This window comes from Bos grunniens, chromosome 1 (assembly GCF_055505025.1).
Source record: "Bos grunniens cultivar Pamir isolate PY7600 chromosome 1, Bosgru_T2T1.0, whole genome shotgun sequence".
In the NCBI taxonomy this organism is placed as follows: domain Eukaryota; kingdom Metazoa; phylum Chordata; class Mammalia; order Artiodactyla; family Bovidae; genus Bos; species Bos grunniens.
The window spans coordinates 78,161,546-78,177,081 of record NC_141165.1 but is presented as its reverse complement, the minus strand read 5'-3'; the positions used below and the strand labels follow the sequence as shown (position 1 = coordinate 78,177,081).

General features: G+C 43.9%; 1 protein-coding gene across 27 annotated transcripts in view; it reads right to left on the bottom strand.

Moving 5' to 3' along the window:
* LPP (LIM domain containing preferred translocation partner in lipoma) overlaps positions 1 to 15,536 on the bottom strand; it is a 760,918-nt gene that overhangs the window by 710,531 nt on the left and 34,851 nt on the right. For 6 of the 27 annotated variants that reach the window (XM_086398886.1, XM_086398829.1, XM_086398964.1 and 3 more), the window contains exon 2: positions 3,172 to 3,272. The exons of 20 other annotated variants lie outside the window; for them this stretch is intronic. The gene's annotated coding sequence lies outside the window, so the exon portion shown is untranslated. Of the gene's footprint in view, positions 1 to 3,171; positions 3,273 to 4,009; positions 4,103 to 15,536 lie in introns of those variants that run through there. One more of the 27 variants, XM_086398688.1, reaches the window with a different exon arrangement.

Below are 15,536 nucleotides of genomic sequence, written 5' to 3'. Positions count from 1 at the left end.
AGTGCCAAATCTAGCACAGCACCAGGCTCACAGTAAGTGTTTAATAAACATTTATGCACAAATTATGTAAACAAGACAACTGTCCAGGGCATTACTCTCAGGAGGAGATTAAAATGAGCTGGAAAATTACAAATCAACCACTGCTGTCAATACTAAGGAGAATTCATTTCAGACACTGGACAAATGACCTGTTTTGAGGGATATTAAGTATATCAGGTATATTAATGCTATTCATTTTATTTAAATAAAATATTAAGTAGAACACTCTATCAGTTATAGTATTAGAATTAGTTGTACATATTAAATATTTGGGGATAATAACCTTGGGTATTTTGAAATGATAGTCAGTGGTTAATACACTTTCTCAATTGGCTCCAAGTTCCCTTACCCCCTCTGAAGGGCCTTCCTGTGCCACAGAAAAAGACAGCCAAAAACTACATTTCCCATACTCCCTTGAAACTAGTAGATCAGATTCCAGGAATAAGATGTACTTTTGTGAGACTTAGAAGGTGGAAGAGAGGCTAAAGTCTCCTACTGCTATTTCTTCGGGCAAGCAACACCCTGGAATCATGAGTCAAAGTGTCATTCCACTTGATAATGGAGTACTGCCAATAAGCATGAGGATATTGAGAAAAGTAACAGCGGTCTCCGTAGGGGCTTCCTAATCCCATCTTCCTTCTCCCTGGATTGTGACTACGGAATAAATTCTTAAATTCCACTTCTTCTGGCTCCCACTGTTCCAACCGTTCCAACAATTCTGTTAGCATCTCTTTCTGTGAATTAATCCCTTTCCATTTAAAGTATGTGAAATGTCCTTCCTGCACTTAAGCCTGATACACACGAGAAGGGGGGAAAAAATAGATCAGTTAATTGACCATCCATTTATCTATTTCTGATCTTCTCGAGATCTATGTCTGTCTATACCTAATCCTTCTCTTTTGCCTCTGTGAAGGGAAAAAAACACCTCACTTCAGTGCGATGAGCTAAACAGACCAAAGGGAAATACGCAACAGGTGTCATTAACTAGCTTAGGATCAAGAGAAACTCTACTGATATAAAATGAAGTACATTTATGGCACAATTACTGACTCTTCCCTGAGAACTCTTTTGACTTGACCTCTTTGTTTTCCAGATCTGCTGCTGAATCCTTCTGTACCTCAAAGGCATACCGGCTACACACCTGGCCATCTGCTCTGGCAGCCCAAGAGAGGAGGCCTCCAGAAAGGTCCGTTCTGTCCTTGCTTCCTTATTTGTCAAATGTACGTGCATGCTCAGTCACTCAGTCGTGTCTGACCTTTGTGACCCCATGGACTGTAGCCTGCCAGGCTCCTCTGTCCATGGGATTCTCCAGGCAAGAAAACTAGAGTGGTTTGCCATTTCCTTCTCCAGGGGATCTTCCTGACCCAGGGATGGAACCCTTGCCTCCTGCATTGGCAGGCAGATTCGTTCACTGAACCACCTGGGTTCTCCAGGGATAGCAATAGACTAACCTTCCTCACGGTTTGTTTAGAGGATCGGTGGATCACTATGAACAAACGAGCTGCAAGAGTGACTGGCACACAATGACTGTTTACTAAGAATCACCCAGAGTGTGACCTAGGGGCAATCTTAGGGCCAGGTCTAAGCCCTGTTTTACAAATGGGGAGACTGAGACTCAGATTCTGTAACTCTCCCAAGGTCAGGCGGCTAATAAGCGAGGGGTGGGGGCAGAATCCAAACCCTGCTGCGTGGCCTCCCAACAAATCCACAGCTCTGCACCTCAGCGTCCTGCTTCCTAATATGCATACCTAACAGACAAAGGTACTAAACGGGAAAAGGAAAGGCAGTCCAGACATAACGGGGCTGCACCTTGGGAGCTCTCTGGGTATCAGAGGATGATAAAGCCAATGTCATAAGCCCTGCCCTTCAGCACAGTCAGCTCCTGTGGGTAAAATTAGCTCAGCTCTGCTCCAGTGCTGCCTGGAGCCCAGAGGCAAAACTCACCCTAGGCACAGCACGACCTCACCTGACCCTCACTCCCAGGAAGGGTCCCTCAGGCACCTCATTAGGGCCTGGAATGACTCGTTTTGCTGTTTCCAGCTCTGGCCGTTGAGGTCACCTCTCTGCTCTCCAGAAAGGCAGCTTCAAAGGAGAAGTAAAGATTAAACTTCAAGCAACCTTCCTGCATTCCTTTTCTCCTGGGCAGATCATGAGCAAAGATGGGGCGCCAGTTTGCCATGCTGGCCCTGTCCAGGGGGAAGGAGGTTCTGCTGAGTTCTAGAGTCTAGCTCAGGGCCAAAGACAGACACTGGGCCAGATGGACTCCTGAGACTACACTCCTTAGTTTACTCTGCTGCTGATGGTCCTGGTCGGGGGTCCGTCCATATTCCTATGTGCTGCAGAATGGAGCACAGTGATGATGACCACCAGGGCGTCTATCCTCTGCATCCTCCCAACCCAATGCCACCAGACTTGAAAGTGGAGCTCAAATGACACTTCGCCTGGGGCCTTCCCTGCCCCCATTCCTACCTACCTTGAATTGCCATCCAATTTCCACAATGCCTTATCTCTACCCTTTTTTACATCACTTGCACACTTATTTTGGACTTGAGGATACAGAAACAGAAAGGAAAATAACCTTTGCCCTCAAGGAAAGGCAACCAACTGCAATAAATCACAAAGATTGGGAAAGTGGGACTACTGGAGGTCAGAGGTACATTCCAAGCAGAGGTGATATCAGAGCAAAGTCTTGAAAGGAACCTGTGAGCTATCCAGATAAGGTGGGAGAGGAGCGATATTTTGACAAGGAAACTGTGTTAAGTTGTGGAGGCTGCAGGGAATCCCCTGTATATTCCAGCAGCACAGGATCTCTGAGATGAGTAAGATAAGGATGAAAAGAGGCTGGGACCCAATTCCCAGTAGTCTTCTATCTTATGCAAGAGTTTTGGATTTTCACCCTCAACGAGAAAAAAATTTTAATCCTTTAAAGGATTTTAAAACAGAGATTTGGTATGAATGGATGTGTACGTTTTTCGAAAATCACTTTGGAAGAACAGAGAATGGAATGAAGGAGTGTGACAACAGAAAACAAAGGTTAGTTGAATATTACTGTAACTCTGCAGAAGAGAGATGCCGAGAGTCTGAACTGAAGCAGGGCAGCAAAAGTGGAGTGGGCAGGCAGGGTGTACTCACCTCTAGTAGGTAAATACAGGGTTTCCTTGATGGCACAGTGGTAAAGAACAAGCCTGCCAGCACAGGAGACGCAGGTTCAATCCCTGGACCGGGAAGATTTCCTGGAAAAGGAAATGGCAACACACTCTAGTATTCTTGCCTGGGAAATCCCAGGGATGGAGGTGCCTGGCGGGCTACAGTTCGAGTGGGGTTACAAAAGAGTCAGACACGACTGAGTGACTAAACAACAAATGGTTGAGTATGAGGAGTCACCATGGTTGATGCAAGAAGGTCTGAGGATGAATAGAAACATAGCTGAAGGGGAGGAAGCATCCAGAATGAGTCCCAATTTCCAGGCTTGATTGACTAAGTAGACAGACATTGCTATCAATCAGCAAGGTAATAATGCTATCAATAAGAGACAAAGCTAACATTAAGATTTCCAATCAGAACATTCAAAAGGCTCTGACATATGTAAGTCTGGGATTCAGGAGGTCCAAACCCAATATAACCCCCTAAGGGTCATGAGCACACAAACATAGAAGGAAGCTGAAGACAAAGCTCTGCATGTGAGTGGGGACAAGGGCCAGCAAAGAAACCATGAGGACAGATGGAGATGCAGGGGAAGAATGAAGTAAGTCAAGGAGCAAGCATGGTCAAGAATGACCATACCACAGAAGCCAGACCAGAGCAGTGCTAACAAGAAATGAACTTAGCCCCATAGACCTGGACAAGAGCTGCTTAGGTCAGACTGAAATGGGCTAAGATGCCAAAAGAAGGAGAGACAGCTATGAAGACAGAGAAGCAAAGAAGAGGCATGGCATGTTATCAGAGAAGGGTAAGTGAGTGTATGCCTTACTTCTTCCACTAGGCAATAAGCTTGAGAACAGTGCTGCCCAGGAGATGTATAATGAAAGCCACGAGTGCAATTTCTTACTTTCCAGCAGCCACCTTTCTAAAAAGCCAAGAAGGAACAGGCAAAAATAATGTTAATAATATATTTTATTTAATCCAATATACCCATATTCATTTCATAAATAATGAACACAAGATTTATTAATAAGATGTGTGTGTGTGCTAAGTCACTTCAGTCATGTCTGACTCTGCAACCCCATGGACTGTTGCCCACCAAGCCCCTCTGTCCATGGGATTTTCCAGACAAGAATATTAGAGTGGGTTGCCATGTCCTCTTTCAGGGGATCCTCCCGACCCAGGGGTCAAACCTGCATCTCTTATGTCTCCTGCGCTGGCAGGCAGGTTTTTAAACACTAGTGCCACCTAAGAAGGCAATGGCACCCCACTCCAGTCCTCTTGCCTGGAAAATCCCATGGACGGAGGAGCCTGGTAGGCTGCAGTCCAGGGGGTCGCTAAGAGTCAGACACGACTGAGCAACTTCACTTACACTTTTCACTTTCATGCATTCGAGAAGGAAATGGCAACCCACTCCAGTGTTCTTGCCTGGAGAATCCCAGGGACAGGAGAGCCGGGTGGGCTGCCGTCTATGGGGTTGCACAGAGTCTGACACAACTGAAGCGACTTAGCAGCAGTAGCAGCAGCAGCAGCCGCCACCTAAGAAGCCCATTAATACAATGTTTTACTTTTTTTATATACTAAACCTTTGAAATCTGGTAAAATTTGTATGCAGGTCAGGAAGCAACAGTTAGAACTGGACATGGAACAACAGACTGGTTCCAATAGGAAAAGGAGTTCGTCAAGGCTGTATATTGTCACCCTGTTTATTTAACTTATATGCAGAGTACATCATGAGAAACGCTGGACTGGAAGAAACACAAGCTGGAATCAAGATTGCCGGGAGAAATATCAATAACCTCAGATATGCAGATGACACCACCCTTATGGCAGAAAGTGAAGAGGAACTCAAAAGCCTCTTGATGAAAGTGAAAGTGGAGAGTGAAAAAGTTGGCTTAAAGCTCAACATTCAGAAGAGGAAGATCATGGCATCCGGTCCCACCACTTCATGGGAAATAGATGGGGAAACAGTGGAAACAGTGTCAGACTTTATTTTTCTGGGCTCCAAAATCACTATAGATGGTGACTGCAGCCATGAAATTAAAAGACGCTTATTCCTTGGAAGGAAAGTTATGACCAACCTAGATAGCATATTCAAAATCAGAGACATTACTTTGCCAACAAAGGTTCGTCTAGTCAAGGCTATGGTTTTTCCTGTGGTCATGTATGGATGTGAGAGTTGGACTGTGAAGAAGGCTCAGTGCCGAAGAATTGATGCTTTTGAACTGTGGTGTTGGAGAAGACTCTTGAGAGTCCCTTGGACTGCAAGGAGATCCAACCAGTCCATTCTGAAGGAGATTAGCCCTGGGATTTCTTTGGAAGGAATGATAGTAACACTGAAACTCCAGTACTTTGGCCTCCTCATGCGAACGAAGAGTTGAGTCATTGGAAAAGACTCTGATGCTGGGAGGGATTGGGGGCAGGAGGAGAAGGGGACGACAGAGGATGAGATGGCTGGATGGCATCACTGACTCAATGGACGTGAGTCTCAGTGAACTCTGGGAGTTGGTGATAGACAGGGAGCCCTGGCGTGCTGCAATTCATGGGGTCGCAAAGAGTCAGACACGACTGAGCGACTGATCTGACCTGATACTTATATCACACCTCAATTTGAACTGGACCACATTTTAAATCCTCAGTGGCACGTGTCATTCTGTTTCAATCAGTCAGAACACAGCATGGAAGGTGACATATTGTATTTTTTTTTAATATGATAAAATGAATGGACAGGTGATGGATGAAAGGACAGATGGATGGACTGTCATAAAATTGAGAAAACTTAGTGAAGTCTCCATGGTTCTTTGCCTTTATCAACAGCACTTTAAATTTCCAGTCTTTCAGCGTATTATGACTGGGGCCTTGGGATAGCTTAATATTAATATAAACAGCATAACTTCCATTCCTTCTAAACTTCCTCTCTTCCTTAGAAATTCAAAAACACTGTCAGTCTCTCTAATTTTCTTAGAGCAAAACAACTCTGTCAAACACTGATCAGTAGACCTACCATGCACATGTATCTCAAGCAGGTTACCTTACCTCTTTGAGCCTCTGTTTTCTCCACCATAAAAATACAACGCCAACTATGCATATCTCATACGTTCATTGGAAACTCAAAATAGCAAAACACTAAAGTACTACACAGAAGCAAGGTATTCCAAGAAGTTTCCCTGTATTATAAATACATACCCTAAGCACTTACCATATTATAAACTCCAATCACACCTACATGCACACGGAAAAAACAATTAACTGGTGGCTACATTAACATTAGTATTTTAACTTCCAACACCACTAGTCTTCCCTTCTCCCTTCAAAAATCACAGAAGATGTGATCATCAGCCTTAAGTAGAGATTTAAAAGTGCAAGCGCAGGACTAGAGTAAGCATGGGAAATGGTATGGTTGAGGGCTCCAAGGCCTTTCTACAGACGGGACACAGAAAACATCTTGCATTAGACTGACCACTTAAATGTAACAGTTAAAGTCTCCACCCAACTTCCAAGAGCAGAATGGTAATAAGTATTTGGTTCCATTCAGCTTTTTGAGCATGAGACACAGAAATACTGGGGGAGATTTGAAAAGGTGTGAAGCGGAAATGAAGATTTCAAATGGAGAGAAAAAAATTAAGATGATCAATTTGCTTCTTTAGTTGACCAGGGTCACCATCCACAAACCTGAATTAAACAAACAAAAAAAAAACTTCCTTCAAAATTCTGCAGCTACCTGACCAAGAATGAGGGCCACTCACAGACCCCAGACGTGAAGGAGCTCATCTGACCATCCAGCACCTAATTTTAGTGGCGAAGAATCAATAAGAACAAGAAGACAAAGTGGAGGCCTCTGGATGGAGACGAGGGAGTGGACAAAGCAGTGGACAGAGGGTTACCAATGGGATCACTCTGCGTGAGTGACACAGGGGAGCCTTAAACTCTGTTGGTCAGGATCCAAATCTTTTGTTGTCTCCCTGATTTGTCTAAAAGCCAAATTAAAAATTACCCACTGACTGACCCAGCCAGATAAAACTACTGGCTCACAGGTTGCAGAGTATTATACCAGGAAAAATTTTAAATACATAAACTTAGCTGTAAATGCCATCTAATGTAAACTCTGTTCTACTAGTAAAGACAAATCTTTGTTTTATTTGGTATTTCTCAGCCACACATTTTCCACAGCCAGTAAAGTTCTTCTGCAAACCAGCCATCACAGCCAGTCTCCACCCGACCACACATGTGAACCTTTCTGTGCTGACCACACAGCAGAAGTGTCCCCACCTGCTGGGGTTTAAAGAAAAACCAGAACACAGTAGTACATCCTGACCAAAGAAGACAGGGCCATTTATAAAATGGTGCTGTTGTTGTCAATTAACAAACACTTGTTATGTACCAGGCAACTTTCCAAGCATGTTACCAGTATGAACACATATAACCTTTCCAACAAGCCCTATGAAATAAGTGCTGTTATCGTATTTCCATTTTACAGACAAGAAAGCGGAGGCAAAGGCAGACACAGAGGAACACAGTGGCTGAGCTGGGAACTAAATCTAGGCCATTTGGCTCAATGCCTGGGCTCTTCCCCTCCACCCTATGCTGCCCTCAGTTGGGTCTATTTGTCTTCCTTGCTTTATTGTTGGGGGAGGGGTTCCAGAAGACAAACACTGACGGAGAGGAAGAAATATGAAGGACGCATGACCAACACATTCTCTAAAGTCAAGCAACAAGAGAGGCCAAATCTTAAGCAGGAACCAAGTTACTGATTTGCTCTGAGAAAGCCCTGTCACAAGACTGGGAATATGCAGTGTCCATGAGATCATCACACTGCCTGTCACCTTCAGGAGGAGGTCTCAGGAGAGGGGAAGACAATCCAGAGTTTCAGGGATGACAGAAGAGCCAGACTGAAGCATCACCCCCGAGACGGTCAGGCTGAGGGGACTAGAAGGCACGAGCCAGGTTCCCTGTTCCCCGAGTTCTGCCAATGCTTGGAGCAGGGACTCCGATCCCCATTCTGCTGATGAGAACACTGATGCCTCCAGTTTTGCTACAAGTTATAAGAAAACCACCTGTTCCTCGCAGATGTTGCTATAGTTCTTGGGAGACAGCAGTGACACAGTGTAGGGGTGGGCCACTCAGGCTCTGCAGTCAGACAAATTCGAGTTCAAATCCTGTTCCTCCCACTGTATGATGCCGCGCAAGCTACCTGCTGAGTTCTGACTTCTTAACCCACGAATGGAGAAAGATAAAAATCCCTCCCTCCTGGGAGATTAGAGACAATGCTTGCAAAAGGCCTACATCTGGCCCAAGTCAGTGACCACCGTATTCCTTGCTTATCTGCTGTTTCAGTTACCCAAGGTCAACGTGGCTCAAAAAATTTAAACGGAAAATCCCAGAAATAAACAATTCATAGGTTTTAAATTGAGGGTCATGCTGGGAAGCATGATGAAATCTCAGGCCACTTCGCTGAATCAGGCTGAAGAGTGAATCAACCCTTCGTCCCACATATCCTGCTGCTTAGTCACTTAGTAGCTGGCTCAGTTATCAGATCTACTATCTCAGTATCAGCGTTTGTGTTCAAGTCATCCTTCTTTTATATAATAATGACCCAAAGTGCAAAAGTAGTGATGCTTGCGATTCAGATCTACCAGAAAGAATGTGTAAAGTGAAAAGGTGAAATGTTCTCCATGTAATAAAAAATAATCATTGTATGCTGAGATCGCTAAGATCTACAGGAAGAACAAATCTTCTCTACATGAAATTGTGAAGGCAAATGAAACCCATGCTAGTTTAGCTGCCACAACTCAAACTACAAAAGTTATCACTACAGTGTGTGATAAGTTCTTAGTTAAGATGGAAAAGGCATTAAATTTATACGACAAAATATTTTGAAAGAGACCACATTCACGTAACTTTTATTGCAATGTATTGTTATAACTGTTCTATTTTATTATTGTTGTTCATCTTCTATTGGCCTAATTTATAAATTAAACTTTATCATAGATGAAGTTTATACATACAGATACAGATATAGATATATGTATATACAGGGAAAAACACAGCACTATCCATGGTTTCAGGCATCTACTGGGGTCTTGGAGCATACTGCCTACATATAAGGAGGAACCGCCGCACCTGAAAAAAACATAAGAACTACCTGGCACACCCCCGCCTCTCTATCTTTGCCCTCCTCTTGTGGGAAGGATGAAACAGACGTGCTGCCTTCCCCCTTTCTTCCCTGCTCTTTCAATGGCACTGCTATGCTCACAGTCACCTGGCCCGAAATCTCTTAAGTCCCTCAACCATCCAGTCATGTCCTCTGCTGTTTTACACACTAGTGTTCTGACCCATGTGCTCCCTCTTTTTCTAGAAAGCTTTTTTGTCAAAATCCTATTCATATTACAAAACCCAACTCATGCATCACTGACTCCGTGAAATCTTTCTAATCATTCCTTCCTCTGTGCTTCGTGTGCACATCAATTATTACACTGATGACAGTAAAAGATAACTGAATAACCACATGCAAAGCTGATATTCACCAGTACACAAAGATATGACAACACAGATTGCTAAAATATTTAAATATGTCATTTCTGTTTCCTGACCTCCAAATGTCCTCATCCCACCTCAGCTTTCCTAATCCCTCTTTTAGGGTCCCTTGAATCTCATTGTGGTCCAGCAACAAACAGGTTCCCCATGGCAGAGCTGGTGTCCCTTCAGTACACATACTGAATTATACACATACAAATTCAGTTCAGTTCAGTTCAGTTGCTCAGTCGTGTCCAACTCTTTGTGACCCCATGGACTGCAGCATGCCAGGCCTCCCTGTCCATCACCAACTCCCAGAGTTTACTTAAACCCATGTCCATTGAGTCAGTGAGGCCATCCAACCACCTTATCCTCTGTTGTCCCCTTCTCCTCCCGCCTTCAATCTTTCCCAGCATCAAGGTCTTTTCTAATGAGTCAGTTCTTCGCATCAGGTGGACAAAGTATTGGATTTTCAGCTTCAAATCAGTCCTTCCAATGAATATTCAGGACTGACCTCCTTTAGGATGGACTGGTTGGATCTCCTTGCAGTCCAAGGGACTCTCAAAGAGTCTTCTTCAACACCACAGTTCAAAAGCATCAATTTTTCAGCACTCAGCTTTTGTTATAGTCCAAGTCTCACATATAAATTACACACATATAAATATCACCCCTATCTATAAGGATAACTTACTCCAGACCACCTGATCTGCCTCTTGAGAAATCTGTATGCAGTTCAGGAAGCAACAGTTAGAATTGGACATGGAACAACAGACTGGTTCCAATAGGAAAAGGAGTTCGTCAAGGCTGTATATTGTCACCCTGTATATTTAACTTATATGCAGAGTACATCATGAGAAACGCTGGACTGGAAGAAACACAAGCTGGAATCAAGATTGCCGGGAGAAATATCAATAACCTCAGATATGCAGATGACACCACCCTTATGGCAGAAAGTGAAGAGGAACTCAAAAGCCTCTTGATGAAAGTGAAAGTGGAGAGTGAAAAAGTTGGCTTAAAGCTCAACATTCAGAAAACTAAGATCATGGCATCTGGTCCCACCACTTCATGGGAAATAGATGGGAAAACAGTGGAAACAGTGTCAGACTTTCTTTTTGGGGGCTCCAAAATCACTGCAGATGGTGACTGCAGCCACGAAGTTAAAAGACACTTACTCCTTGGAAGGAAAGTTATGACCAACCTAGATAGCATATTCAAAAGCAGAGACATTACTTTGCCAACAAAGATCCGTCTAGTCAAGGCTATGGTTTTTCCAGTGGTCATGTATGGATGTGAGAGTTGGACTGTGAAGAAGGCTGAACGCTGAAGAATTGATGCTTTTGACCTGTGGTGTTGGAGAAGACTCTTGAGAGTCCCTTGGACTACAAGGAGATCCAACCAGTCCATTCTGAAGGAGATCAGCCCTGGGATTTCTTTGGAGGGAATGATGCTGAAGCTGAAACTCCAGTACTTTGGCCACCTCATGCAGAGTTGACTCATTGGAAAAGACTCTGATGCAGGGAGGGACTGGGGGCAGGAGGAGAAGGGGACGACAGAGGATGAGATGGCTGGACGGCATCACTGACTCAATGGACGTGAGTCTGAGTGAACTCCGGGAGTTGGTGATGGACAGGGAGGCCTGGCGTGCTGTGATTCATGGGGCCGCAAAGAGTCGGACACGACTGAGTGAGTGAACTGAACTGAACTGAACAGACTCCTGAACTAAATGATGATTTACATAGTTTTTGGAACAAGACCTGTAAGGAAGCCCCTGAGGGTCAGAAGCACAGGATTCCCCAGCATCCACAACACTCCCCACAGGGCAAACTCCTCACAAACTTTGAAGAGATTTACAATGTCTCCAACAGCCCTCCCTACTCAGCCAGGACTTTGCACATAGTAGATCTTCCTTAAGTCCTGCAGCCCAGCAGCCCTGCTGAGTGCAGCTCTGGCGTTAGATCAGTTTCACTCTCACCTCCCGCAAGCTGCCCGATCCATCTCCCAGCCCTAGCTGCTCGCCCTCAGTCCACCTCATCCCCCACGACTGACACAGAGGCCAGCCCTCTGCTCCACTCCAATGATCCCTTGATTCTGACAAATCCAATCCACACCCTCCTGAGACTGCATGAGGGTCCGCATTCTTGACCTGCATCTAGGAATGAAAAAAGGACCAAAGGGCACACAATTCCTCAAAGTACAGGAGGGCAGTGAATCAACAGAACTTACCCCTTTAAAAGATAACTGTTTAACTTTTAAAAAGTTAAAAGCTGTTACAAACAGTTCCTTACATTTTTATAACCTATTAGGGCTTTTAAAACCTTTCACATCCAATTGATTCACTTCCTCCTCCCTCACCATCCAGTGAAGCAGAAAGAACAGGGATTACTTTCTCCGATATTAACGATGGGAGGTGATTTTGCCACATAACACAGCTGAGTCACAGGGGCCAGGACTGAATTCTAACCTCAAGAATCTCAATCCCCAGAGCCCTCTGGTTTCCTTGGGTAAGTGTGTCTCTTTAATGGATACTTTTACAGACCAGGATACAAAAAACAACATACAATTCTGTCACTCACTGTATTCTAATGCTGCTGTATTCTCCTGCTTAGCACTTTTCACTTCCTGAAAGCATGGGTCTGTTTTCTTGTCTGCTGTCTATCCCAACCCCCTAGACTGCAAGCAAGATAAGGCCATGAACCTTGCCTGTCTCCTTTGTCACCATACCCCAGCACCTAGAGCAGAGCAAGGCACACTTGACTGTGAAAAGAAAAGAGGATTTGGACTCAAACCCAATAATGACCCTCCCACTGATATTTGTGTGTGTGTTTGGGGGTGAGGGGACAACTCTCAGACTGATTCTTTGCGATCCTATGAACCGTAGCCTACAAGGCTCCTCTGTCCACGGAATTCTCCAGGCAAGCATTCTGGAGTGGGTTGCCATTGCCTTCTCCAGGGGATCTTCCCAACCCAGGGATGGAATCTGCATCTATTGTGTCTCCTGCATTGGAAGGCAGACTCTTTACCACTAGGGCCACCTCTCCAAGCCTCAATCTCTTCACCCTTAAAATACAAATGATGACACCTATTCCCCAGTGTGTTGAGGGGAGGAGTTTTTAAAAAAGAATAGTTGCCAGTGTTCCACACAAGATAAGCAGTCAATAAATGTTGGGTCTCCTTTCTACCAGTCACCAGCTGTGCTTCCTTCATCCCGCCCACCCTAAATGTCTCTTTCTCCTATCAATCACCCCCATCTCCTACAGCCCTAGAGCCACAAACCCGCCTTTCTCCACCTCCAAGCATAAGATCCTTCCTGTGGCCGGTGTCTACAAGGGGGACCCAGGCTGAGCTCACACCTGCAAACGACCACATCTTCATGTCTGCCAAGCTTTGACCTACTTCCCAGCCAGACCAAAGCAGGTGTTGCTGCTAGTGATTCAGCAGGGACTTTTTTTCCCCCAAGTCGTCTTGAACATAGAACATAACACAGAATCACAGATGCACAGAACTCAGAGTTGAAAGGCCTACAAAGCCCAGCCCATCAAATGCAACTCTCTTAATCGATAGATGTGGAATCCATGTTTTAGAGAATGGAAATATCTTAGCCAAGAACAAACCCCCCAAGTTCCCCAGAATCAGTTATAACAGCTTGGCTCCAGTTATATCCTAAAAATGGACCCTGACTTGCCCACCACTTTCCCTCATCTCAGAAAAGATTCTTTGTGTCTCAGAGCTTAAGTTCTTGCTGATTCCATCCCAAGCAAATGTATTTTCCATTATTAAATATTCTGCATCTCTGTAGATGATGGAAATTTTCTCTACTTTCCAGCCCCATGAACTGCAGTTTACACACCTGGAAATAAAACTGAAAACATTTTAAATAAGGGAGGATATAAGAAAAGACCAACAGACTAGAAGTGAGGAAGTACAGAATACAAACTTGGTTCTGCCACTAACCACGTGTACAACCTTGAGTGAGTCCATCTTCCCTCTGAGTCGCCTTTTTCTCATATTAAAATGGAATTGCTGGAGCAGATCCTCTCCAGGCTGTGATATTCTGAATCTATGTGTCTCATCATCACCTTCAATATAATATTATCACCCACTATCCAAAATAATTAGACTGTGACTCATTAAGCCCAGAATTTTCTCATAGTGCAACTGAGTATATGTCCTTTAGCATGTGATCAACATTGTCAATGAATTGTAAAGCTTTTCAAAAACAAGGGTCCCATTTTTATGTAATTATGTCACATAGACTTGTAAATACGTAAATTTCTGCCAAATGATGAAGTTTTAGAGTAATGCATGCTGTAGGGTGACAATAAAACAGTAAGACAGTTTCATCAATACATCAAAATTTAGGTTTCCTGTGACTGTGGATTTCTTCACAGTAGCTCCTTTATTCTAATAATCCTGCCATTCTTCAAATCCCTTCCTTATAAACTTTGTGAAGAAGTAGTTGTAGACTTTACAGGATATTCTCAATGGGAGCACCTCTTTAATTTGGGGATGGATTCTGATCTTTCCAACAGTTACTCAGAGACAATTCCAGTGAATAAGGGAAATGAGCAAGTTGCTGGTGATCAGGGTGAATAACACTTGCACAAGAAAAATTATCACAGGAAGCTTTTGAGTGAGAAGAACTTCACAGGCACAAGTCATAGCACCATAGTTAACCCCAGAAGACTCAAAAAGGGCGATATGATACTCTGTTGGTTTCTAGGCAGTATCACATTTGCAATATATTGCACTAAGATCATGGCATCTGGTCCCATTACTTCATGGGAAATAGATGGGGAAACAGTGGAAACAGTGTCAGACTTTATTTTTCTGGGCTCCAAAATCACTACAGATGGTGATTGCAGCCACAAAATTAAAAGAAGCTTACTCCTTGGAAGGAAAGTTATGACCAACCTAGATAGCATATTCAAAAGCAGAGACATTATTTTGCCAACTAAGGTCCATCTAGTCAAGGTTATGGTTTTGCCAGTGGTCATGTATGGATGTGAGAGTTGGACTGTGAAGAAAGCTGAGCACTGAAGAATTGATGCTTTTGACCTGTGGTGTTGGAGAAGACTCTTGAGAGTCCCTTGGACTGCAAGGAGATCCAACCAGTCCATTCTAAAGGAGATCAGTCCTGGGTGTTCATTGGAAGGACTGATGCTAAAGCTGAAACTCCAATACTTTGGCCACCTCATGAGAAGAGTTGACTCATTGGAAAAGACTCCAATGCTGGAAGGGATTGGGGGCAGGAGGAGAAGGGGACGACAGAGGATGAGATGGCTGGATGGCATCACCGACTTGATGGACATGGGTTTGGGTGAACTCCGGAAGTTGGTGATGGACAGGGAGGCCTGGCGTGCTGCGATTTATGGGGTCACAAAGAGTCGGACACGACTGAGCGACTGAACTGAACTGAACTGAACTGAACTCTTCTTAGAGCTGCCAAGAAAATTCAATGTGCCAATTCAGAGGTGGTGCTTCTCTCCTGCTTTCTATTGCTCTTTTGCCCCAAAAAAGAAAAACAAAGTTTCTTAATAAATTCCAGGTGGTCCTATTAGAATCCAACACAAGCATAGTTACTATAATATGGCCTCAAAGACAATGACACAGTTTCCCAGTTTTCTTTCCCTGCTAAGAACACACACACACACATAGTGAAAAAGGCCTTGAGCTTTAAAATGTTCATAACAGTGGTATTTATAAGAATAGATAATTGACAATAATCCATGTCCAAAAACATTTAAATGACTAAATTTAAAAATAGTACTTCTACTCAATGGAATATAAGTGGCCATTAAAAATATAAGAATTATAAAATAACCTGAAAATGTTTATGAATATTC